The following is a 13,860-nucleotide window of genomic DNA, read 5'->3' as shown; positions in this document are numbered from 1 at the left end:
CAGGAGCCTTCTGCTCTCCCCACCGAGCCAAAAGCTTCACCCACCTCACACAACTGCCCCTCTGCACTGAGGAGAAGCACTCACAGCTTTTTTTCCTGGCTGCAGCACCCCAGGGCCAAGCAATCCTCACTCAAAAAGTCACTTTACACCCTCCCTGAGCCTGGTGTCCCCTCCTGGGCACTGGGAAGGTGCTGCTCACCTGGACACAAACACCACAACCCCACTGCAGGATTTTTCCCTTTAAGAACTTAAGCACCAGGAGGCTCCTGGATGCTGAGAGAGCAAACAAGCCCAAAAGTCCAAAACTCCTCTGCTAAGGTGAGCAGCAGTGGCTAATGAAACCTGTTCTGGAGCTGAGCACGGGCCTCAGACAGCCGTGACAATAAGCCCTGTTATTAGACACAAAAGCAGTGACATATTTGAGAGATTAAGCATTAATAAGTGCCTTCACATTAAAGAGTATTCATCCTTCACCTCCTGCCTGGAGGAACCTGGGGGAAGGGAGGAGCTGGCAGAGTAATCCAGCTACTACTGACATGGGAGGAAAAGCAGAAGTCATGCAAAGTAAGCTCCAAAACCATGAAATAAGGATGCAGCTCAGCAATTCCTGATGCTGGAATTCCACATCAAGCAGGGAGGAGCTGGGTCCCCACCCTGCTCTCAGCAAGCCAAGGGCCAGGCAAGCACCAGCACGGAGCTGGGACTGCCAGGCAGGGTTTAATATGGAAGGGTGAGAGGGCAGGAACAGGAGAGATGGATGAGCAAGGAGAGCAGACAGGACAGCAGGCCCAGGTGTGCCCAAGATGCTGCTCAGGATGAGAACAAAAGCAGGGAGCCCCACGGACTCCTCCTGCTCACAGCTGCTCTTTTTGGATCCCCCACCCACCACGAGAACCCTGCAGGGCTCCACAAACCCCAGAGTCACTCCCTTTGTCCCACATCCTCATTTTGGTTCCAATACCCTCATCCTGGTCCCATCCTCTCTAAATCTGTTCTCCCAGGCAGTGACTCCAAGCCATGCCACAGCTGGAACAGATTTTACCTGCTTTCTTTTTTGCCCCCAACAGCAACATTTCTTACTTCTGCCTATTCACACCTGCCAGGCTCTCCATTATTACACCAGGAAATGCTGAGGGGAAACCGTGTAGTTTTCTGTCCAATTTGGAGACGTCCATTGTTAAAAGCTTCTCGTACAAATCCCTCCAGGCAGCTCCAGGCAGCACCCTTTGTCATGCTGATGAGGCAGGAGGTAAAACCACATATAAGCAGTAACTTCAGAGGGCAGAATTTGCTCAGGGTAGAATCTGCCCTTGAATTCAGAGTCAGTGGGAGCTGAAAATCAACCACAAAAGGCAATTCTGACTTTGGATTAAATCCCAGCTTTGGGCTCACTAACACCACAAACTACAGCTACCAGCAGAGAGCATGAGAAGCTCCAGTTTTGCCACATCACCTCTCAGGTCTCACCTTAAAGCACACAGGTAACTCAATCCCAGCCACTCTCACCCCACCACAAGCAGGATCTGAGGAGGGTAATGAAGCACTGGCTCCTGCAGGGAGGAGTCAGCACTTTGTACCAGGTGGGTCAGCACTAGCCACATTTCCAAATCTTACATTTCCTTCTCTTCTGACCATATCAAAGTCAAGTACAGCTCCAGATATAAATGTCATTTTTATACAAAGGCTCCTCACATAACCCTGAGTGGACACAAACACAGACCAACCTCCAGGAAGGAATCCCTCCAGATTATCCCTTCTTTTGGGACAGTCTCCTCTGGCAGCCCTCCTGTCATCCACCTAACACAAAGAGCAGGAACAGCCCTGCTCCCCCTGCCCGAGGCTCATCCTGAGATCCACAGTGACCATGCAGGACAAACCTTGCTTGCCCATCACTTGGCCTCTCATCTTGAGTGTGACAGCCCTGGTCTGCCTGTGGTTTGGCTGAGAATGTGCACAGCTGGCCAGATGTGCTCCTGCCCCAGGAAGCTCACCTGAAGTGACATCTCCCTTCACAGAGAGGGAGCAGAGCCGCTTCTGAGCACATTGAGACCGCGCCAACACAGCCAGGATTCAAGTAACCTTTAATCAAAGAAAAGTTAAAATGTTTCCTAGGACAGGGAACAATTTAACCACTCTGAACACCTCCCCTACTCGTGCAATTTCAACTTCGAAGCGCAGCCCTGCGAACTCTCCTTTGCAGGGCACAGAAAACAGTTGGTTTCTCTCCGAAGCCAGTCTCCAGCCCTCCCCAAACAGGCTGAGCTGGATGTCCTCAGGAGTCACAGGAGAGGCTTCTTTAGATGTTTTGAGTCATTTACAAACACCTCATGGAATTTCATTCTGCAGCAACTGACTTGAGCCGCTGATGAAATCCATCTGAAATTACATCTGGCACTTCCAGGCAGACAGCCCGGGGCAGGAGCTGAGGGGGAGCCACAAAGTGCAGCTGATAAGTGGCAGAAAGCCCTTCGAGTCTCACACGTGCTATTCAAACCCCTCAATACAAGTGGTTTCATCACCTCTCTTGAAGTGCTGAAGAGTTCACACAGCCCTTCCTGCCCCTCCGGACTGCACCTCACCCCTCCACATCCCACACCAGCTCTGTCCTTCCCAGCACAGAGCTGAGCCCAGCTCCCCGGGGATCACAGAATCGTGGAATATCCCCAGCTGAAAAGGACCACAGCGATCATCGACCCCCACCCCTGCACAGGACACCCCCACAGACCCACCCTGTGCCTGGGGGCATCGTCCAAACACACCTGAGCTCTTGGGGACAAACCCCTGCCCAGGGTGGGACAACCCCACTGCTCTGGAGGGAAGGCAGAGAGGTCAGGGCAGGAAGAGTGGAGAGGCTGCAAAGATGGAAATAATTAGCCCAACGGCAGCAGTAATCCTTTTAGCTGCACAGAAGGTATCCCCTGGTGCTCCCTTTCCTTGGATATTTAAAGAAGAGACACTGAAAACAGGAGCCACGCTGTGTGTTATGACCACCTTTACTAATTGGTCTGCTAGGGAAGAAAAGGGAAAAACCAGTGGATTGATTTCTGAGGAGCAAAAAGCTCATTAGACTTGCAAAGAAAACCCACTCAAGTCTAAAGGCACAGATACTTCTCCTCCAGACTCCAGTGTAAACCACACATGCTTTCCACAGGCACTTAAAAAAAAAAACAGCCTACAACCAGCAGATTTCAGTGTAAAACAGAGCCCCAGCTCACAGATGGAGGAGGGAGATCCATCCTGCTGCAAGAGAGACTCAGATCCACTCAGTCCCTCCCAGCAGAGCTGTGCGCACCTTAAAAACCTCACAAGGGTTTACCTGAAGGGCCACAGTTCTGCTCTGTCCAGCACATCCTGGGGTGACCTGCAAAGACAGCCTGGGATTGAGGGCTGCTCCTGCTGAACAGCCAGGAGGGAACAGCGCTGCACAGAGCAGGGGCTCCACATCTCCTGGAGGAGATGAGATCCATCTCCTCCTGAAAAGGAGGAGCAGTGATCCAGCATGGGGGCTGCACCCCTGGCAAGGCTGAGCCAGCCTGGTGCTCAGTGAGGTTCCTCCAAGCCCACCCCCCCCTGCCCCAGACCACTCACCCTACTCCTCCTCCTCCCAGGGCTGCTGCCAGGTGAGTGGGAACATCTCTGCAGGATCAGCAGCCCAAGCCACTTCTGCAATCGCTTCCTTTTCCATCTCCACGGGCAGGCAGAGCCCTGCAGCACCCAGCACTGCCCAATTTACTGATGAGCACCCCCAGCCCCAAGGAGGTGCCCTTGGGGTGAGCCCCAGGCACCACCCAGCCAGCTCTGCAGCCTGAGCAGCACAGGCAAGCCAGCAGAGCCCCTGAGGTAGGAAGAGATTACACTGCATTGGCAGAAAAACCTAGAAAGCCAGCCCAGCTCTGCTGCCACTGCAGCAGGAGGGAGAGGCCCTCAGAGAGCTGCTGCTCCTCTCAGTTGAGGCTGGGAACAGCCAGGATGCTGAGCTGGGGCTCCCAGTGCTACAGGACAGGTACACAAGGGGAACAATCCCCTTGGCTACTTCAGCACAGCCAGAGAGGCCCCTTCTGCTTCAAGAAAGGGCTCTCAGTGCTTTTGCACAGACTCGTGGGTCTGCAGACCTCAGAATGAGCCAGAAAGCATCAGCCATGCCCATTTTGCTCAAGGTTGGCTGCTTTACCTGTGTGCAGAACCACAACCCCCCTAAATTCCTTTTAAACGCTGCTGCCACATTCCAGCAGCCCCAACACCCTCCCAGCATCACCCAGAAGGATGCCACAAGCCCAAGGCACTGCACTACAAACCCCCAGCTCTCAGTCCAGCCCCACACCTTAGCACCTTAGCACACAGCCTAGCCATCCTACAAGCCCACTGACCTGACCAGCCGGCAAGCTGAGCAAACTGGAAAATACTGGGACTGAAACCAGTGCTCTGGCTCTTCCCTGGCTCATTCATCAAGTGTCAGAGCATTCCTACAGCTAAATTAGCAGCACTGCCCCAAAGGACACCAGCACCACAGCCAAGCCTCATCAGCACGCTGGGCTGACAAAATAAGATTATTCTGCTCAAGACAAACTCAAATCCACAGCTTTCTTCCAGCTTTTGAATAATCTTGCTTTTGGGAAGAAAGGGACCGGCCACCCTGAGCATTCCCCCTTAGCCAGTGCCTCATGATCCAATTTTCCACGCTCTGCCAACCCAGAGGGATTGTCTGGAGGCCTGGAGTGGGCACACCCAGCACCAGGACGGGCCCACCCGGCTCCGGCGGGACCTGCTGTGCTGCAGGATGTGTCAGGACAATTTGTCACTCCCATGCTGATGAAGGCAGCCTTTCAGGAGCTTCAGCACCGACACCAGCTCCAAAACATTCCCAGCGTGGCTGTTCCGACAGCCCTGCAATGCTGGGGAGCCCAAATTCCACAAAGGTAAGCGGGGAGCAATTCCTTCCATCCCTGCTGCTGCACCCTCAGGACTGCTCAGCAAAGTGGTACCCAAACACCTCCAAATCCCACGCCTGGAAAACGCTGGGAAAAAAGCCTGTGGTGCTACACAGATCAACGAGCACTCCAAGAGGAACACGGTTCTCTGAAATGCAGCAGAGGAACACAAAAGGCAGAAGATGAAACACCCACCTCACCAGCATGCTACGAGCATCCCTGACTGGCTACACCCAGCTACAGTGTCACATTTTTCCTCCTTTTTATCCTATGAGGTCTGGCCAGGGGAGCAGAATTTCCCATGGCTTTTGGGAAGGAAATGACAAAGCTACAGCATTCCCTATTCATATATAAAATACATGAAAAAAATACATCTGCTTGGTCCTCCTGAAGCTGCAGTTCTTTAAGCAAAGAGGGAATGGGACAGCTTGAATGGAACACCTTGGGAAGGCAGAGGTGGAAGCAGAGGGCAGCAAGGGGTACAGAGGAGTAGGAAGGGTGAGCAAAACCAAATTGCAAGCCAGACCTGTAAATATTTCACACAGTGCTTGACAGAGGGAGACGTACAAAACCTGCACTTGCCACCAGCAGGGGCTGGGCCCATCCCCTCCTCAGGGAGCTCCCCACAGGGCACACAGCTCCCAGCACCCTATCCTCAGTTAATCCCTGCAGGATAAACATCCCTCTCTGATCTGTGACACCATCTGTGGGATGGGCATCGCATTCCCCAGGTCTCAAAAAATGAACCCCACCTGCATCTTATTCAAGGAATGAGAAAATGCAGTACTTTAATCAGGTGTGAACCATCTGCCAGTGGATCCCCATCCCTGGAAGCTTGGAGGCCAGGCTGGAGCAATCTGGTTTAATGCAAGATGTCCCTGCCCATGCCAGGGGGGTGGAACGACAGGGTCTGTAAGGCTCCTTTCAACCCAAACCATTCCATGCTTCCACGTTCAAATCCTCTACAAATTACAGGTAAATCAGCCAACACTTCGCTTTTCTCCTTAAGTTGCTCATCTTGGAGTGAAAACCAAAGCATTTTGTGTATCAAGAGTGAACAAAGCATAACTGGGTTAGGCAATTTCTCGCTCCTAGAGAGAACGAGGTTTTAATTTTTCTCCCCTCAAGAGCAGCCTGCAAACGCTCAACTGAGACCTGCTTTGAGTGACCACCCTGAGAAAAATAATGCCAAGAAAGCTGAACCCCACAAGATTAAACAGCCCAAATGTGAGGTACTGGCAGCAGAGCCAAAACCCCTTCAACGGATGGAAGCAGGCAGCCATCGCTCGACAAGGCAAATTAACGATTCTCAGCAGCGAATTTTGTTCCACTGATTCAGACACGCATCCAACATCTGCCCACATCCACGCCGCCGGGGAAGCTCGGGAATACTCTGCATACAAATGGTGACAGCTTAGCTCATCTCAGCTGCTCCTTCCAGCACTCCAGGCAAGAGCAGCCTCTCGCTGCAAATGGAGCTGCACCTCGCGGGGTGGTACCACAGCAAATGGAAGGAGAAACTCCCTCTAAAGTGATGGCAGCTGCCCTCTGCGAGCAGCAGCAGGACTGCGTTTCTAGGTGTTCAAAAACAGCAGGAAACATCATCTTTCCTAAGCCAACCCTCCCTTGTGCTCCTGTGGCAGTCGGGGATGCAGGCAGAAATCTCCATCCCTCACCTGGAATGAGCTGTTTCTGCTCTTTGCAGGTTGAATTGCTCCAAGGCAGGAGGGCAGGGGTGATCCTGGAAACACCTGGCCAGGAAACTTCCCTTTTCCCAGCTAAGTTAGACTTAAATAAAGAAATACCCAACAACCGCAGGTAAAAAAGGCAAAACCCAGAAAGGGGGGGCAGCTCCATGCCCCACCTGGTGGGATTTTGGGCCAAGAAAGAAGAGACAGCATGGGAAGAGGAAGATGGAAGGGACAAGGGGGCAATTCCAGCATGACAAGGGCAATCCCAGCAGGGCACTGGGATGCTTGGGATGTGCCTGGCATATCCAGGGACCACCAGTGACACCAAGGAGCCCCATCCCAGCCCCAAACCCACGAGGATGGGCATCCCCATCCCGGGGCTGGATTCAACAGGATGGGACCCACCTCGTTCACGTTAAACACCAAACCCGTCGACATGGGCACCGGGGGGTGCAACAAAGCCGGGGAGCGCCGGGGTGCCGTGACCTCAATAACGTTTCCCCCCACGCAAAATTTAGGGCTGGGCGTGTGCAGCTCCTTTTTTTTCTTTTTTTTTTCCTTTTTTTATTCGAAACGCTTTATCGTTACGGTTTCCCATTATTGATTAATTTACCGTTTTTAATCACCGCTGCCTCCCCCCTCGAGGCGGCTGCAGAACATGGCCCCGCGCTGCCGCCCCTCCTGCCGCAGCCCCGGCCCCACCTGCCGGGAGGAACGGGGCCGAAACGGGCTCAGAGCGGGGAGAGAGCCCCAAACCCGCCCTTCTCCATCCATCCCTCCCTCCATCCATCCCTCCATCCATCCATCCATCCATCCCTCCATCCCTCGCCGCCGCTCCCCGCCCGCCGCACCTGCCCCGGGCGCCCGCGCTGCCGCAGGGGCCGCGCCTCGCGCTGCCGCAGCCCCGGGGCGCCGGCACCGGGACACGCCCCTCCCCTCGCTTTTGGGATGAAATGGCCGGATTTTGCTTCTGGGGGGTTGATTGATTTTTTTTTTTTAATTATTTTTTTTCTCTCTCCCCACCTTCTCCGCGCGGGACGCGGCAAAGGGAGAGCGCGCCCGGGGGTTCAGCGCCCCCCCCCAGCCCACGGCAGCCACCCCTCCCCGTACCTGCCGCTGCGGGGGTGTCCGCACCGGAGCCGGCTGGTGACAGCGGTGGCGGTGACGGTGACAGCGGCGGTGGCGGCGGCGCGGGCGGGGCGGGGGCGCGCGCGGGCTCCGGAACCTTCGCCGCGCCGGCGGGGCGGGAGCGCGCGCGCGCGTGCGCGGAGCGCCGCCGAGCCCCCCCCCCCCCCTTTCCCCCCCCGCGCCCCCCGCCTCTCGCGGGGAGCGCTCGCCCCGCCCGCCCGCGCGCGCCCCCGCCGCCGCCGCCGCCGCCGCCCCATTGTCTGCGGGGAGCGGGGCCGCGCGCGCCGCCCCGGCCGGCAGGGGGCGCTGCCGCGATGCCCCCGCCCCTCACGGCCCCGCTCCGTCCTGCGGCGGCCGCGGTACGCGCCGAGCCCCGGTACACACCGAGCCCCCCTCCCCCGGGACACCGCCTTGCTCAGCCCTGCCGCCCGCTTCCAGCCCGAATCCTGCCCGGCCACGCGTCCCGCACACGCTGCTGCCTCCGGGCGCTGCTGGACACGGCCCTCAGCGTCCGTGGAGATGGCGGTGGCGCGGCTCGTGTGGGAGCGGCATCCCCTCAGCATCTCCTCAGCATCCCCTCAGCACCCCCTCACCTCTCAGCATCCCCTCTGGACCCCCTCAGCACCCCCTCGGGACCCCCTCAGCACACCCTCAGCCGCCGCACCGGTTTCATTTCATCCCGGCGAGCTGACCAAGGGAGAGCGGCCGCCTCCTGCACACGGCGGCAGCTCCGCAGCATCACCCTCAGCACCGACAGTGGAGAGGAACAGGCCACAGAGACCGTGGAGGGACAGGGCTGGCAGCTCTCGCTGGCTTTTCCTCAGCAGACACCTGTCAGAAGGAGCAACAGTTGACAGGAGAATGGCCCTGAGCTGCTGGGGAGCGTAGGAGTTCCCTCACCACCCCGCCACCAGCCTGGAAAGCAAAGGGAGAGGCTGAAAAAAACAGATCCTGGTCCCAAAAGATCCCTCTCGAGCTTGCCTGCTTCATCTGTGAGCAGTGAGCTGCTCTTGCTCGGCCTGGAAATGTTGTGGACACAGTGGTGATCGCTCGATGGAATTACTACCTTGTGTTAAGAGGGTTACTATCCCTAATAATTGGATTTAATAGAGAAACTGCAGGAGGACAGGATCCAGTTTTCAGTTTTTCCTGACAAACACTGAGGTGCAAATCAAGGACGAACATCCAGTCTAAAAAATGGCTTTTTGTGAGAGTAAACAGACGAGGAACCTGCAGCATCAGGTTCTTCTTAAAGCCTTTTTTACCTGTAGTTGCTGGGAATCTCTTTAAATCTAACTTAGATGGGAAAAGGGAAGTTTCCTCACCAGGTTTTTCCAGGAGCCCACACGTTCAGCACCAGTCTGCTTTTTAAAGCAGACCAGATTGGGAATGATCTGTCTTGGTTTGGAATAAAGGTTTGTGGAGTGTCAAAGCTCTTCTCTTACTACAGTATCAATAACTGCAGACTTACAGATTAGAATTGTACCAAAAAAAAATTGATTTATGAACATGCAATGTTATGAGATAGCTGGGTTTGTTTGTTTGTTTGTTTTCAGTTCAACAGTAATAGGTGAGCCATCTAAAAACAGAGGAATGGTTCTTTTTTGCCCATTTTTAAACTGCCTAAAAAGTACTCACTATAATTTAGCTGGAGAACTTTCCTAGATTAGACACATCTCCCCTCAAAAATCTATCGCAGCTTTGGGAATTGTAAAATAAACACTGTAATGCTACAAGGGGATCCATCCTCGTGAGACAACAGAAAGCAAGATGAATTGCAGTGCAAGCAGCTCGAGCCCAATCTGGGACAGCAGCTCTTCCAGCAGGCAATGTGGGATGTACCAGGAACACCAGGCTGGCTGGGAGTCAGCTCAGCACCCCCCAACAGGATTATTTCTTCATGTAAAGACAGCAAAACCAAAAGGCCTCATTTCTTGAAGTGCTCAGCATGTCAATACCTGTCTTCTTGAAGTTCCCACTTACACCTGCCTGAGTTCTCAGCACAAATCCTGTCTGGATCCAAGAAATCCTGGGCTGGGCAGTGAGGCATGGTTAGCCAGTGCCAGCCAGTGCTCAGGCACAGCCCCATCCAGGCCATTTAGAAGAAATTGGCAAAGGTTAGTCAAGAGTGAAATGCATCAATTGCTGCGGCAACACTGAGATGTTTCCAGAACTGCTGGAGCAGCCCAAGTCCCAAAGTGCAGCCCTGGGTGGGAAGAGCTCGTGGTGATCAGCAGATGCTGCCCCAGCTGAGAGGAGCTGCAGAGAAGCTCTCTAAGGGCACATCTCTTACCTGTATGTGCAGCAGGCTGACAGCTGATGTAGAGCTTAATTACTGCACTGAGCTCTTCTGGCTCTTTCTCATGTTCACAGGGGCTTTTGTTTATTGGAAAAGGGATCTGGGAATTTTTCCTACCGCTCTCAGGCCAGGCTCCTCTTTCCTCCACACTCTTGGCCCATCCTGCTGCTAGGTGTATACTATGTTAACATGAAATTATAAAGGAATCCTTCAGGGAAGAAACCATGGGGTCTTTATCTTCCATACCTGTTTCTTCATCCCTAAGGCTTATTTTCCTCCCAGGTGAGGTTTGTCCCCTGTTTCATAACTACCAAGGTTTTCCCTGGCAGGTGCTACAGAAGGCAGAACACCACTTTCCAGGTCTCACCTGCGGTGGGAATTGACCTGCAGAGCTGCAGCTGCGTTAGAAATTCTGGGTTATATTGGGTTATATTCTGGGTTATACAAGTCTGATGTCCCTAGGGCCTCCTCTGGCCACAAGCTGCTTCATTTGAGTCACTTAATTCAGCTTAAGCCTGGCTTTTGCAAAACCATAATGATCCCAGCTGAAATAAATACTCAAATTCTGCACTGGCTTAATTCCATTAAAGCACTACCCAGATCCTTTAGTAACCTGGCCGTTAAAGTTCACCTAAATTAAGGAAACGGGCTAATTGCTTTCAAAACGGGATTTTGAAAGTGACCAGACGGGAAGGATCTTTCCAGAGCGAGTGCAGGTGCTGACAGAGCAGGGAGTGACCCTTGCCCAGCGAGGAGCCCCAGGCACACAGCCCCAGAGCAGGGCTCCCCGGCCGTGGCCCTGGCCCAGGACACCAGCTGGGTTTCGTAAGCGCCCGGAGCCGGGAGCAGCGGTTACACAAGCGTCTCCCGGCCGTGCCTGCGGTGTCACGGCAGGACAGAGCCCGGCAGGGCTCACGCAAACCTCGCTGCCGCGGGACGCTGCGGCTCGGAGGGGATCAGAGCTCAGCTGGCTCCTTCCCCGCAAACCAGACACGTCTTTCAATTCGGACGCTGTTCTTAAGTAACTTAGCCGTTCATATTCACAGTAATGGGAGCGCGGTGCACCCTCCCCAGCCTGCCGAGGCCAGCGGGACTGCGAGGATGGGAATTGGGGACAGGAAGGTTCCCGGTGCTTGGACGGCGCAGGCGGCCAGCGGGCTGTGACTCAGCACAAAGAGCCAGCCAGGTCCTCAGCAGTGCTGAGCTCGGGATAAACAAACTCACCCTTTCGCCCTGACCTCTTTAGCAAATGAAGAGACCCAAAAAATCGAGGTCAAGGCACTTAAGCCATCTTTCACTGGTCCCTCTTGACCCCACCCGATCTGAAAAAACATTTTTCCTGTCTCTTTTCAGCTGGGCGGAAGCCACACAAAGCCCAACACCTAAACCAGAAGATACAAGACCCAATACCCCTAAGGACAGATATATTTTTAATTAATCATTATTCCATTTCTAAATTACCAGCTGCAAGAGGCTTTCAGATCATTTAAAGCCCGTGTCTCTAAGAGGCAGAGCTGACTCATCAGGGAGGCACAGGATGTGTTCACTTACAGGACCTTGTGGGAATTCTGGGGCTCCTGGGCTCACACCACTTAAAGCCAAGATTCCCTTGGACCAGGTGTCATGGAAGGGCAGTTCCCAGCACTAGCTGCCCCCTCCACTGACAATTCTCAGAGATGCTAGGAGCCAAGAGGGACTTTATTCCTGGAGGAGAGCAGCCACCAGAGCTCTGCCAGCTCTGCAAAGGGACGGGAAGCATCTCTGTGGGTGAAACAGGCTCCATTCCAAACACCCTGGGACTGCAGACTGAGCCCTGAACTGCTCCTGTTCAACGGGCAGAGGCTGCTCTGGCACCTGCACATCACCTGTCCTTGAGTACTCCATCCTTCCCCCAGGATGGCTCTCCCCGGGCAGCAGAGGGGGCTGCGGGCACCCGCGCAGGGTTTATCCTCGAGTGTGTCAGGGCAAGAGTTCAGCCGGCTCTGAGGCAGGGATTGCATCATGCAGCACCACAGCAGCTCCCGCACTGATGTTGTCACACGAACGAGTCACCAGGAACTCTGGCCCGCGGGACTTTTCCTGAAGGACGCAGCACCGGAGCTGACATCTCACCCCGGCCCTGCAGCCCCAGCTCTGCTGCCTGCGGGGCCAGGCAGAGCCCGCGGTGCCGGGGGTCCGTGCGGGTTTCGGAGGGGCTTCGGGAGCCATCTGCTGTCATCAGCCCAGATTACAGCGAGGGGCTGACGGGCGCCAGGCGGGCTCCGCTGCCTGCCACCCGCCCACGGAGGAGCTTGAACAACCTTCACAGCATCACTGAGGTTGGAAAAGACCTGCAGGATCATCGAGTCCAGCCTGTGACCGATCCCCACCTTGTCAACCAGGCCGGAGCGCTGAGTGCCATGTTGAGTCATTCCCTGGACATCTCCAGGGATGGAGACTCCACCACCTCCCTGGGCAGCCCCTTCCAATGTTTAATCTCCCTTTCTCCTCCTGAGAAAAAACCCAAATTTAACTACAAGTAGAAATAAGAGCTCCTCAGGGAGATCACCACCTCACCCAGAAGGATTTGGTGTTCTCCATAGGAAACACAGCACTTCCAACACATTGGAAGGGCTCCCCTTGAGGGTCTGCAGTGAGCAGAGATGGGGTTCCAGCCTCCCAGACCCATCAGGTCCTGGCATTAATCCCAGCTCTCACAGGCCCCGGTGGAAGCGGCCGGGCACTCGCCCCCTGCTCGGAGGGCCCGGCGGAGCTGCAGGGAGTGTGGCACAGGACGGGGAGATGCTGGGTGATGCTCACAGTGCTTTGGGAACTGAGAGGCTTTGTTCTTCTGCAGGCAGCAGAGTGGCACTGGGCCTGGCACGGCACCGTGCCCATGTCCCAGCCTGCTGCTGGCCCTGGCATGACGAGTGTGCGAGCCACACCAGAATGTGCAACCCTAGTGGGCTCAGGATGGTGAGGGTGAGACCCCCCTGGCCTCAGCACGGTGGGTGTGCAAGGCACAGCCTTCTGCCAGCATGGAGGGTGAGTGTGCAAGGTGAACCCCTTTGCCAGCACGGTGACTGGGCAAGGTGGGCCCCTCCGTCAGCACCGTCAGTGTGCAGGGCACGTACAAGGTGTGTGCCAGGTGTGTAGAGGGTGTTTGTGTTCTGGGGGTCTGTTTACAATATGGCTGTGTTCCAGGTGTGTCAGTGTTCCAGGTGTGTCTGTGTTCCAGGTGTGCCTGAAACCCAGGTGTGTCTGTATCCCAGATGTTTCTGTATACCAGGTGTTTCTGTATCCCAGGTGTGTCTGTATTACAGGTGTGTCTGAAACCCAGGTGTGTCTGTATTACAGGTGTGTCTCTATTCCAGCTGTTTCTGTGTCTGTATCCCAGCTGTTTCTGTATTCCAGCTGTTTCTGTGTCTGTATTCCAGCTGTTTCTGTGTCTGTATTCCAGCTGTTTCTGTGTTTGTATTCCAGGTGTGTCTGTATTCCAGCTGTTTCTGTGTTTGTATTCCAGGTGTGTCTGTATTCCAGCTGTTTATGTATTCCAGCTGTTTCTGTTTCTGTGTTTGTATTCCAGGTGTTTTTGTATTCCAGGTGTGTCTGTATTCCAGCTGTGTCTGTATTCCAGCTGTTTCTGTATTCCAGCTGTTTCTGTGTCTGTATTACAGCTGTTTCTTTATTCCACCTGTGTCTGTATTCCAGCTGTGTCTGTATTCCAGGTGTTTCTGTATTCCAGCTGTTTCTGGGTGCCGCGTCCCCCCCGGGCCGGCAGGGGGCGCGGGGGTGCGCGGGGCGCAGCGCGCATGCGCGGGGCGGGGCGGGCGGA

General features: G+C 54.9%; 1 protein-coding gene across 18 annotated transcripts in view; it reads right to left on the bottom strand.

Moving 5' to 3' along the window:
• The window catches only part of LOC311163489 (microtubule-associated protein tau-like), a 42,052-nt gene extending 34,185 nt beyond the window's left edge, over positions 1-7,867 (bottom strand). For all 18 annotated transcript variants that reach the window (XR_014616786.1, XR_014616787.1, XM_084222356.1 and 15 more), the window contains exon 1: positions 7,730-7,867. The gene's annotated coding sequence lies outside the window, so the exon portion shown is untranslated. The remainder of the gene's footprint in view (positions 1-7,729) is intronic.
• Positions 7,868-13,860: the final 5,993 nt, after the last annotated feature.

This window comes from Fringilla coelebs (assembly GCF_963513975.1).
Source record: "Fringilla coelebs genome assembly, chromosome: 27".
In the NCBI taxonomy this organism is placed as follows: domain Eukaryota; kingdom Metazoa; phylum Chordata; class Aves; order Passeriformes; family Fringillidae; genus Fringilla; species Fringilla coelebs.
Note: the sequence above shows the minus strand (reverse complement) of the source record. Positions and strands in the feature narration are given on the sequence as shown.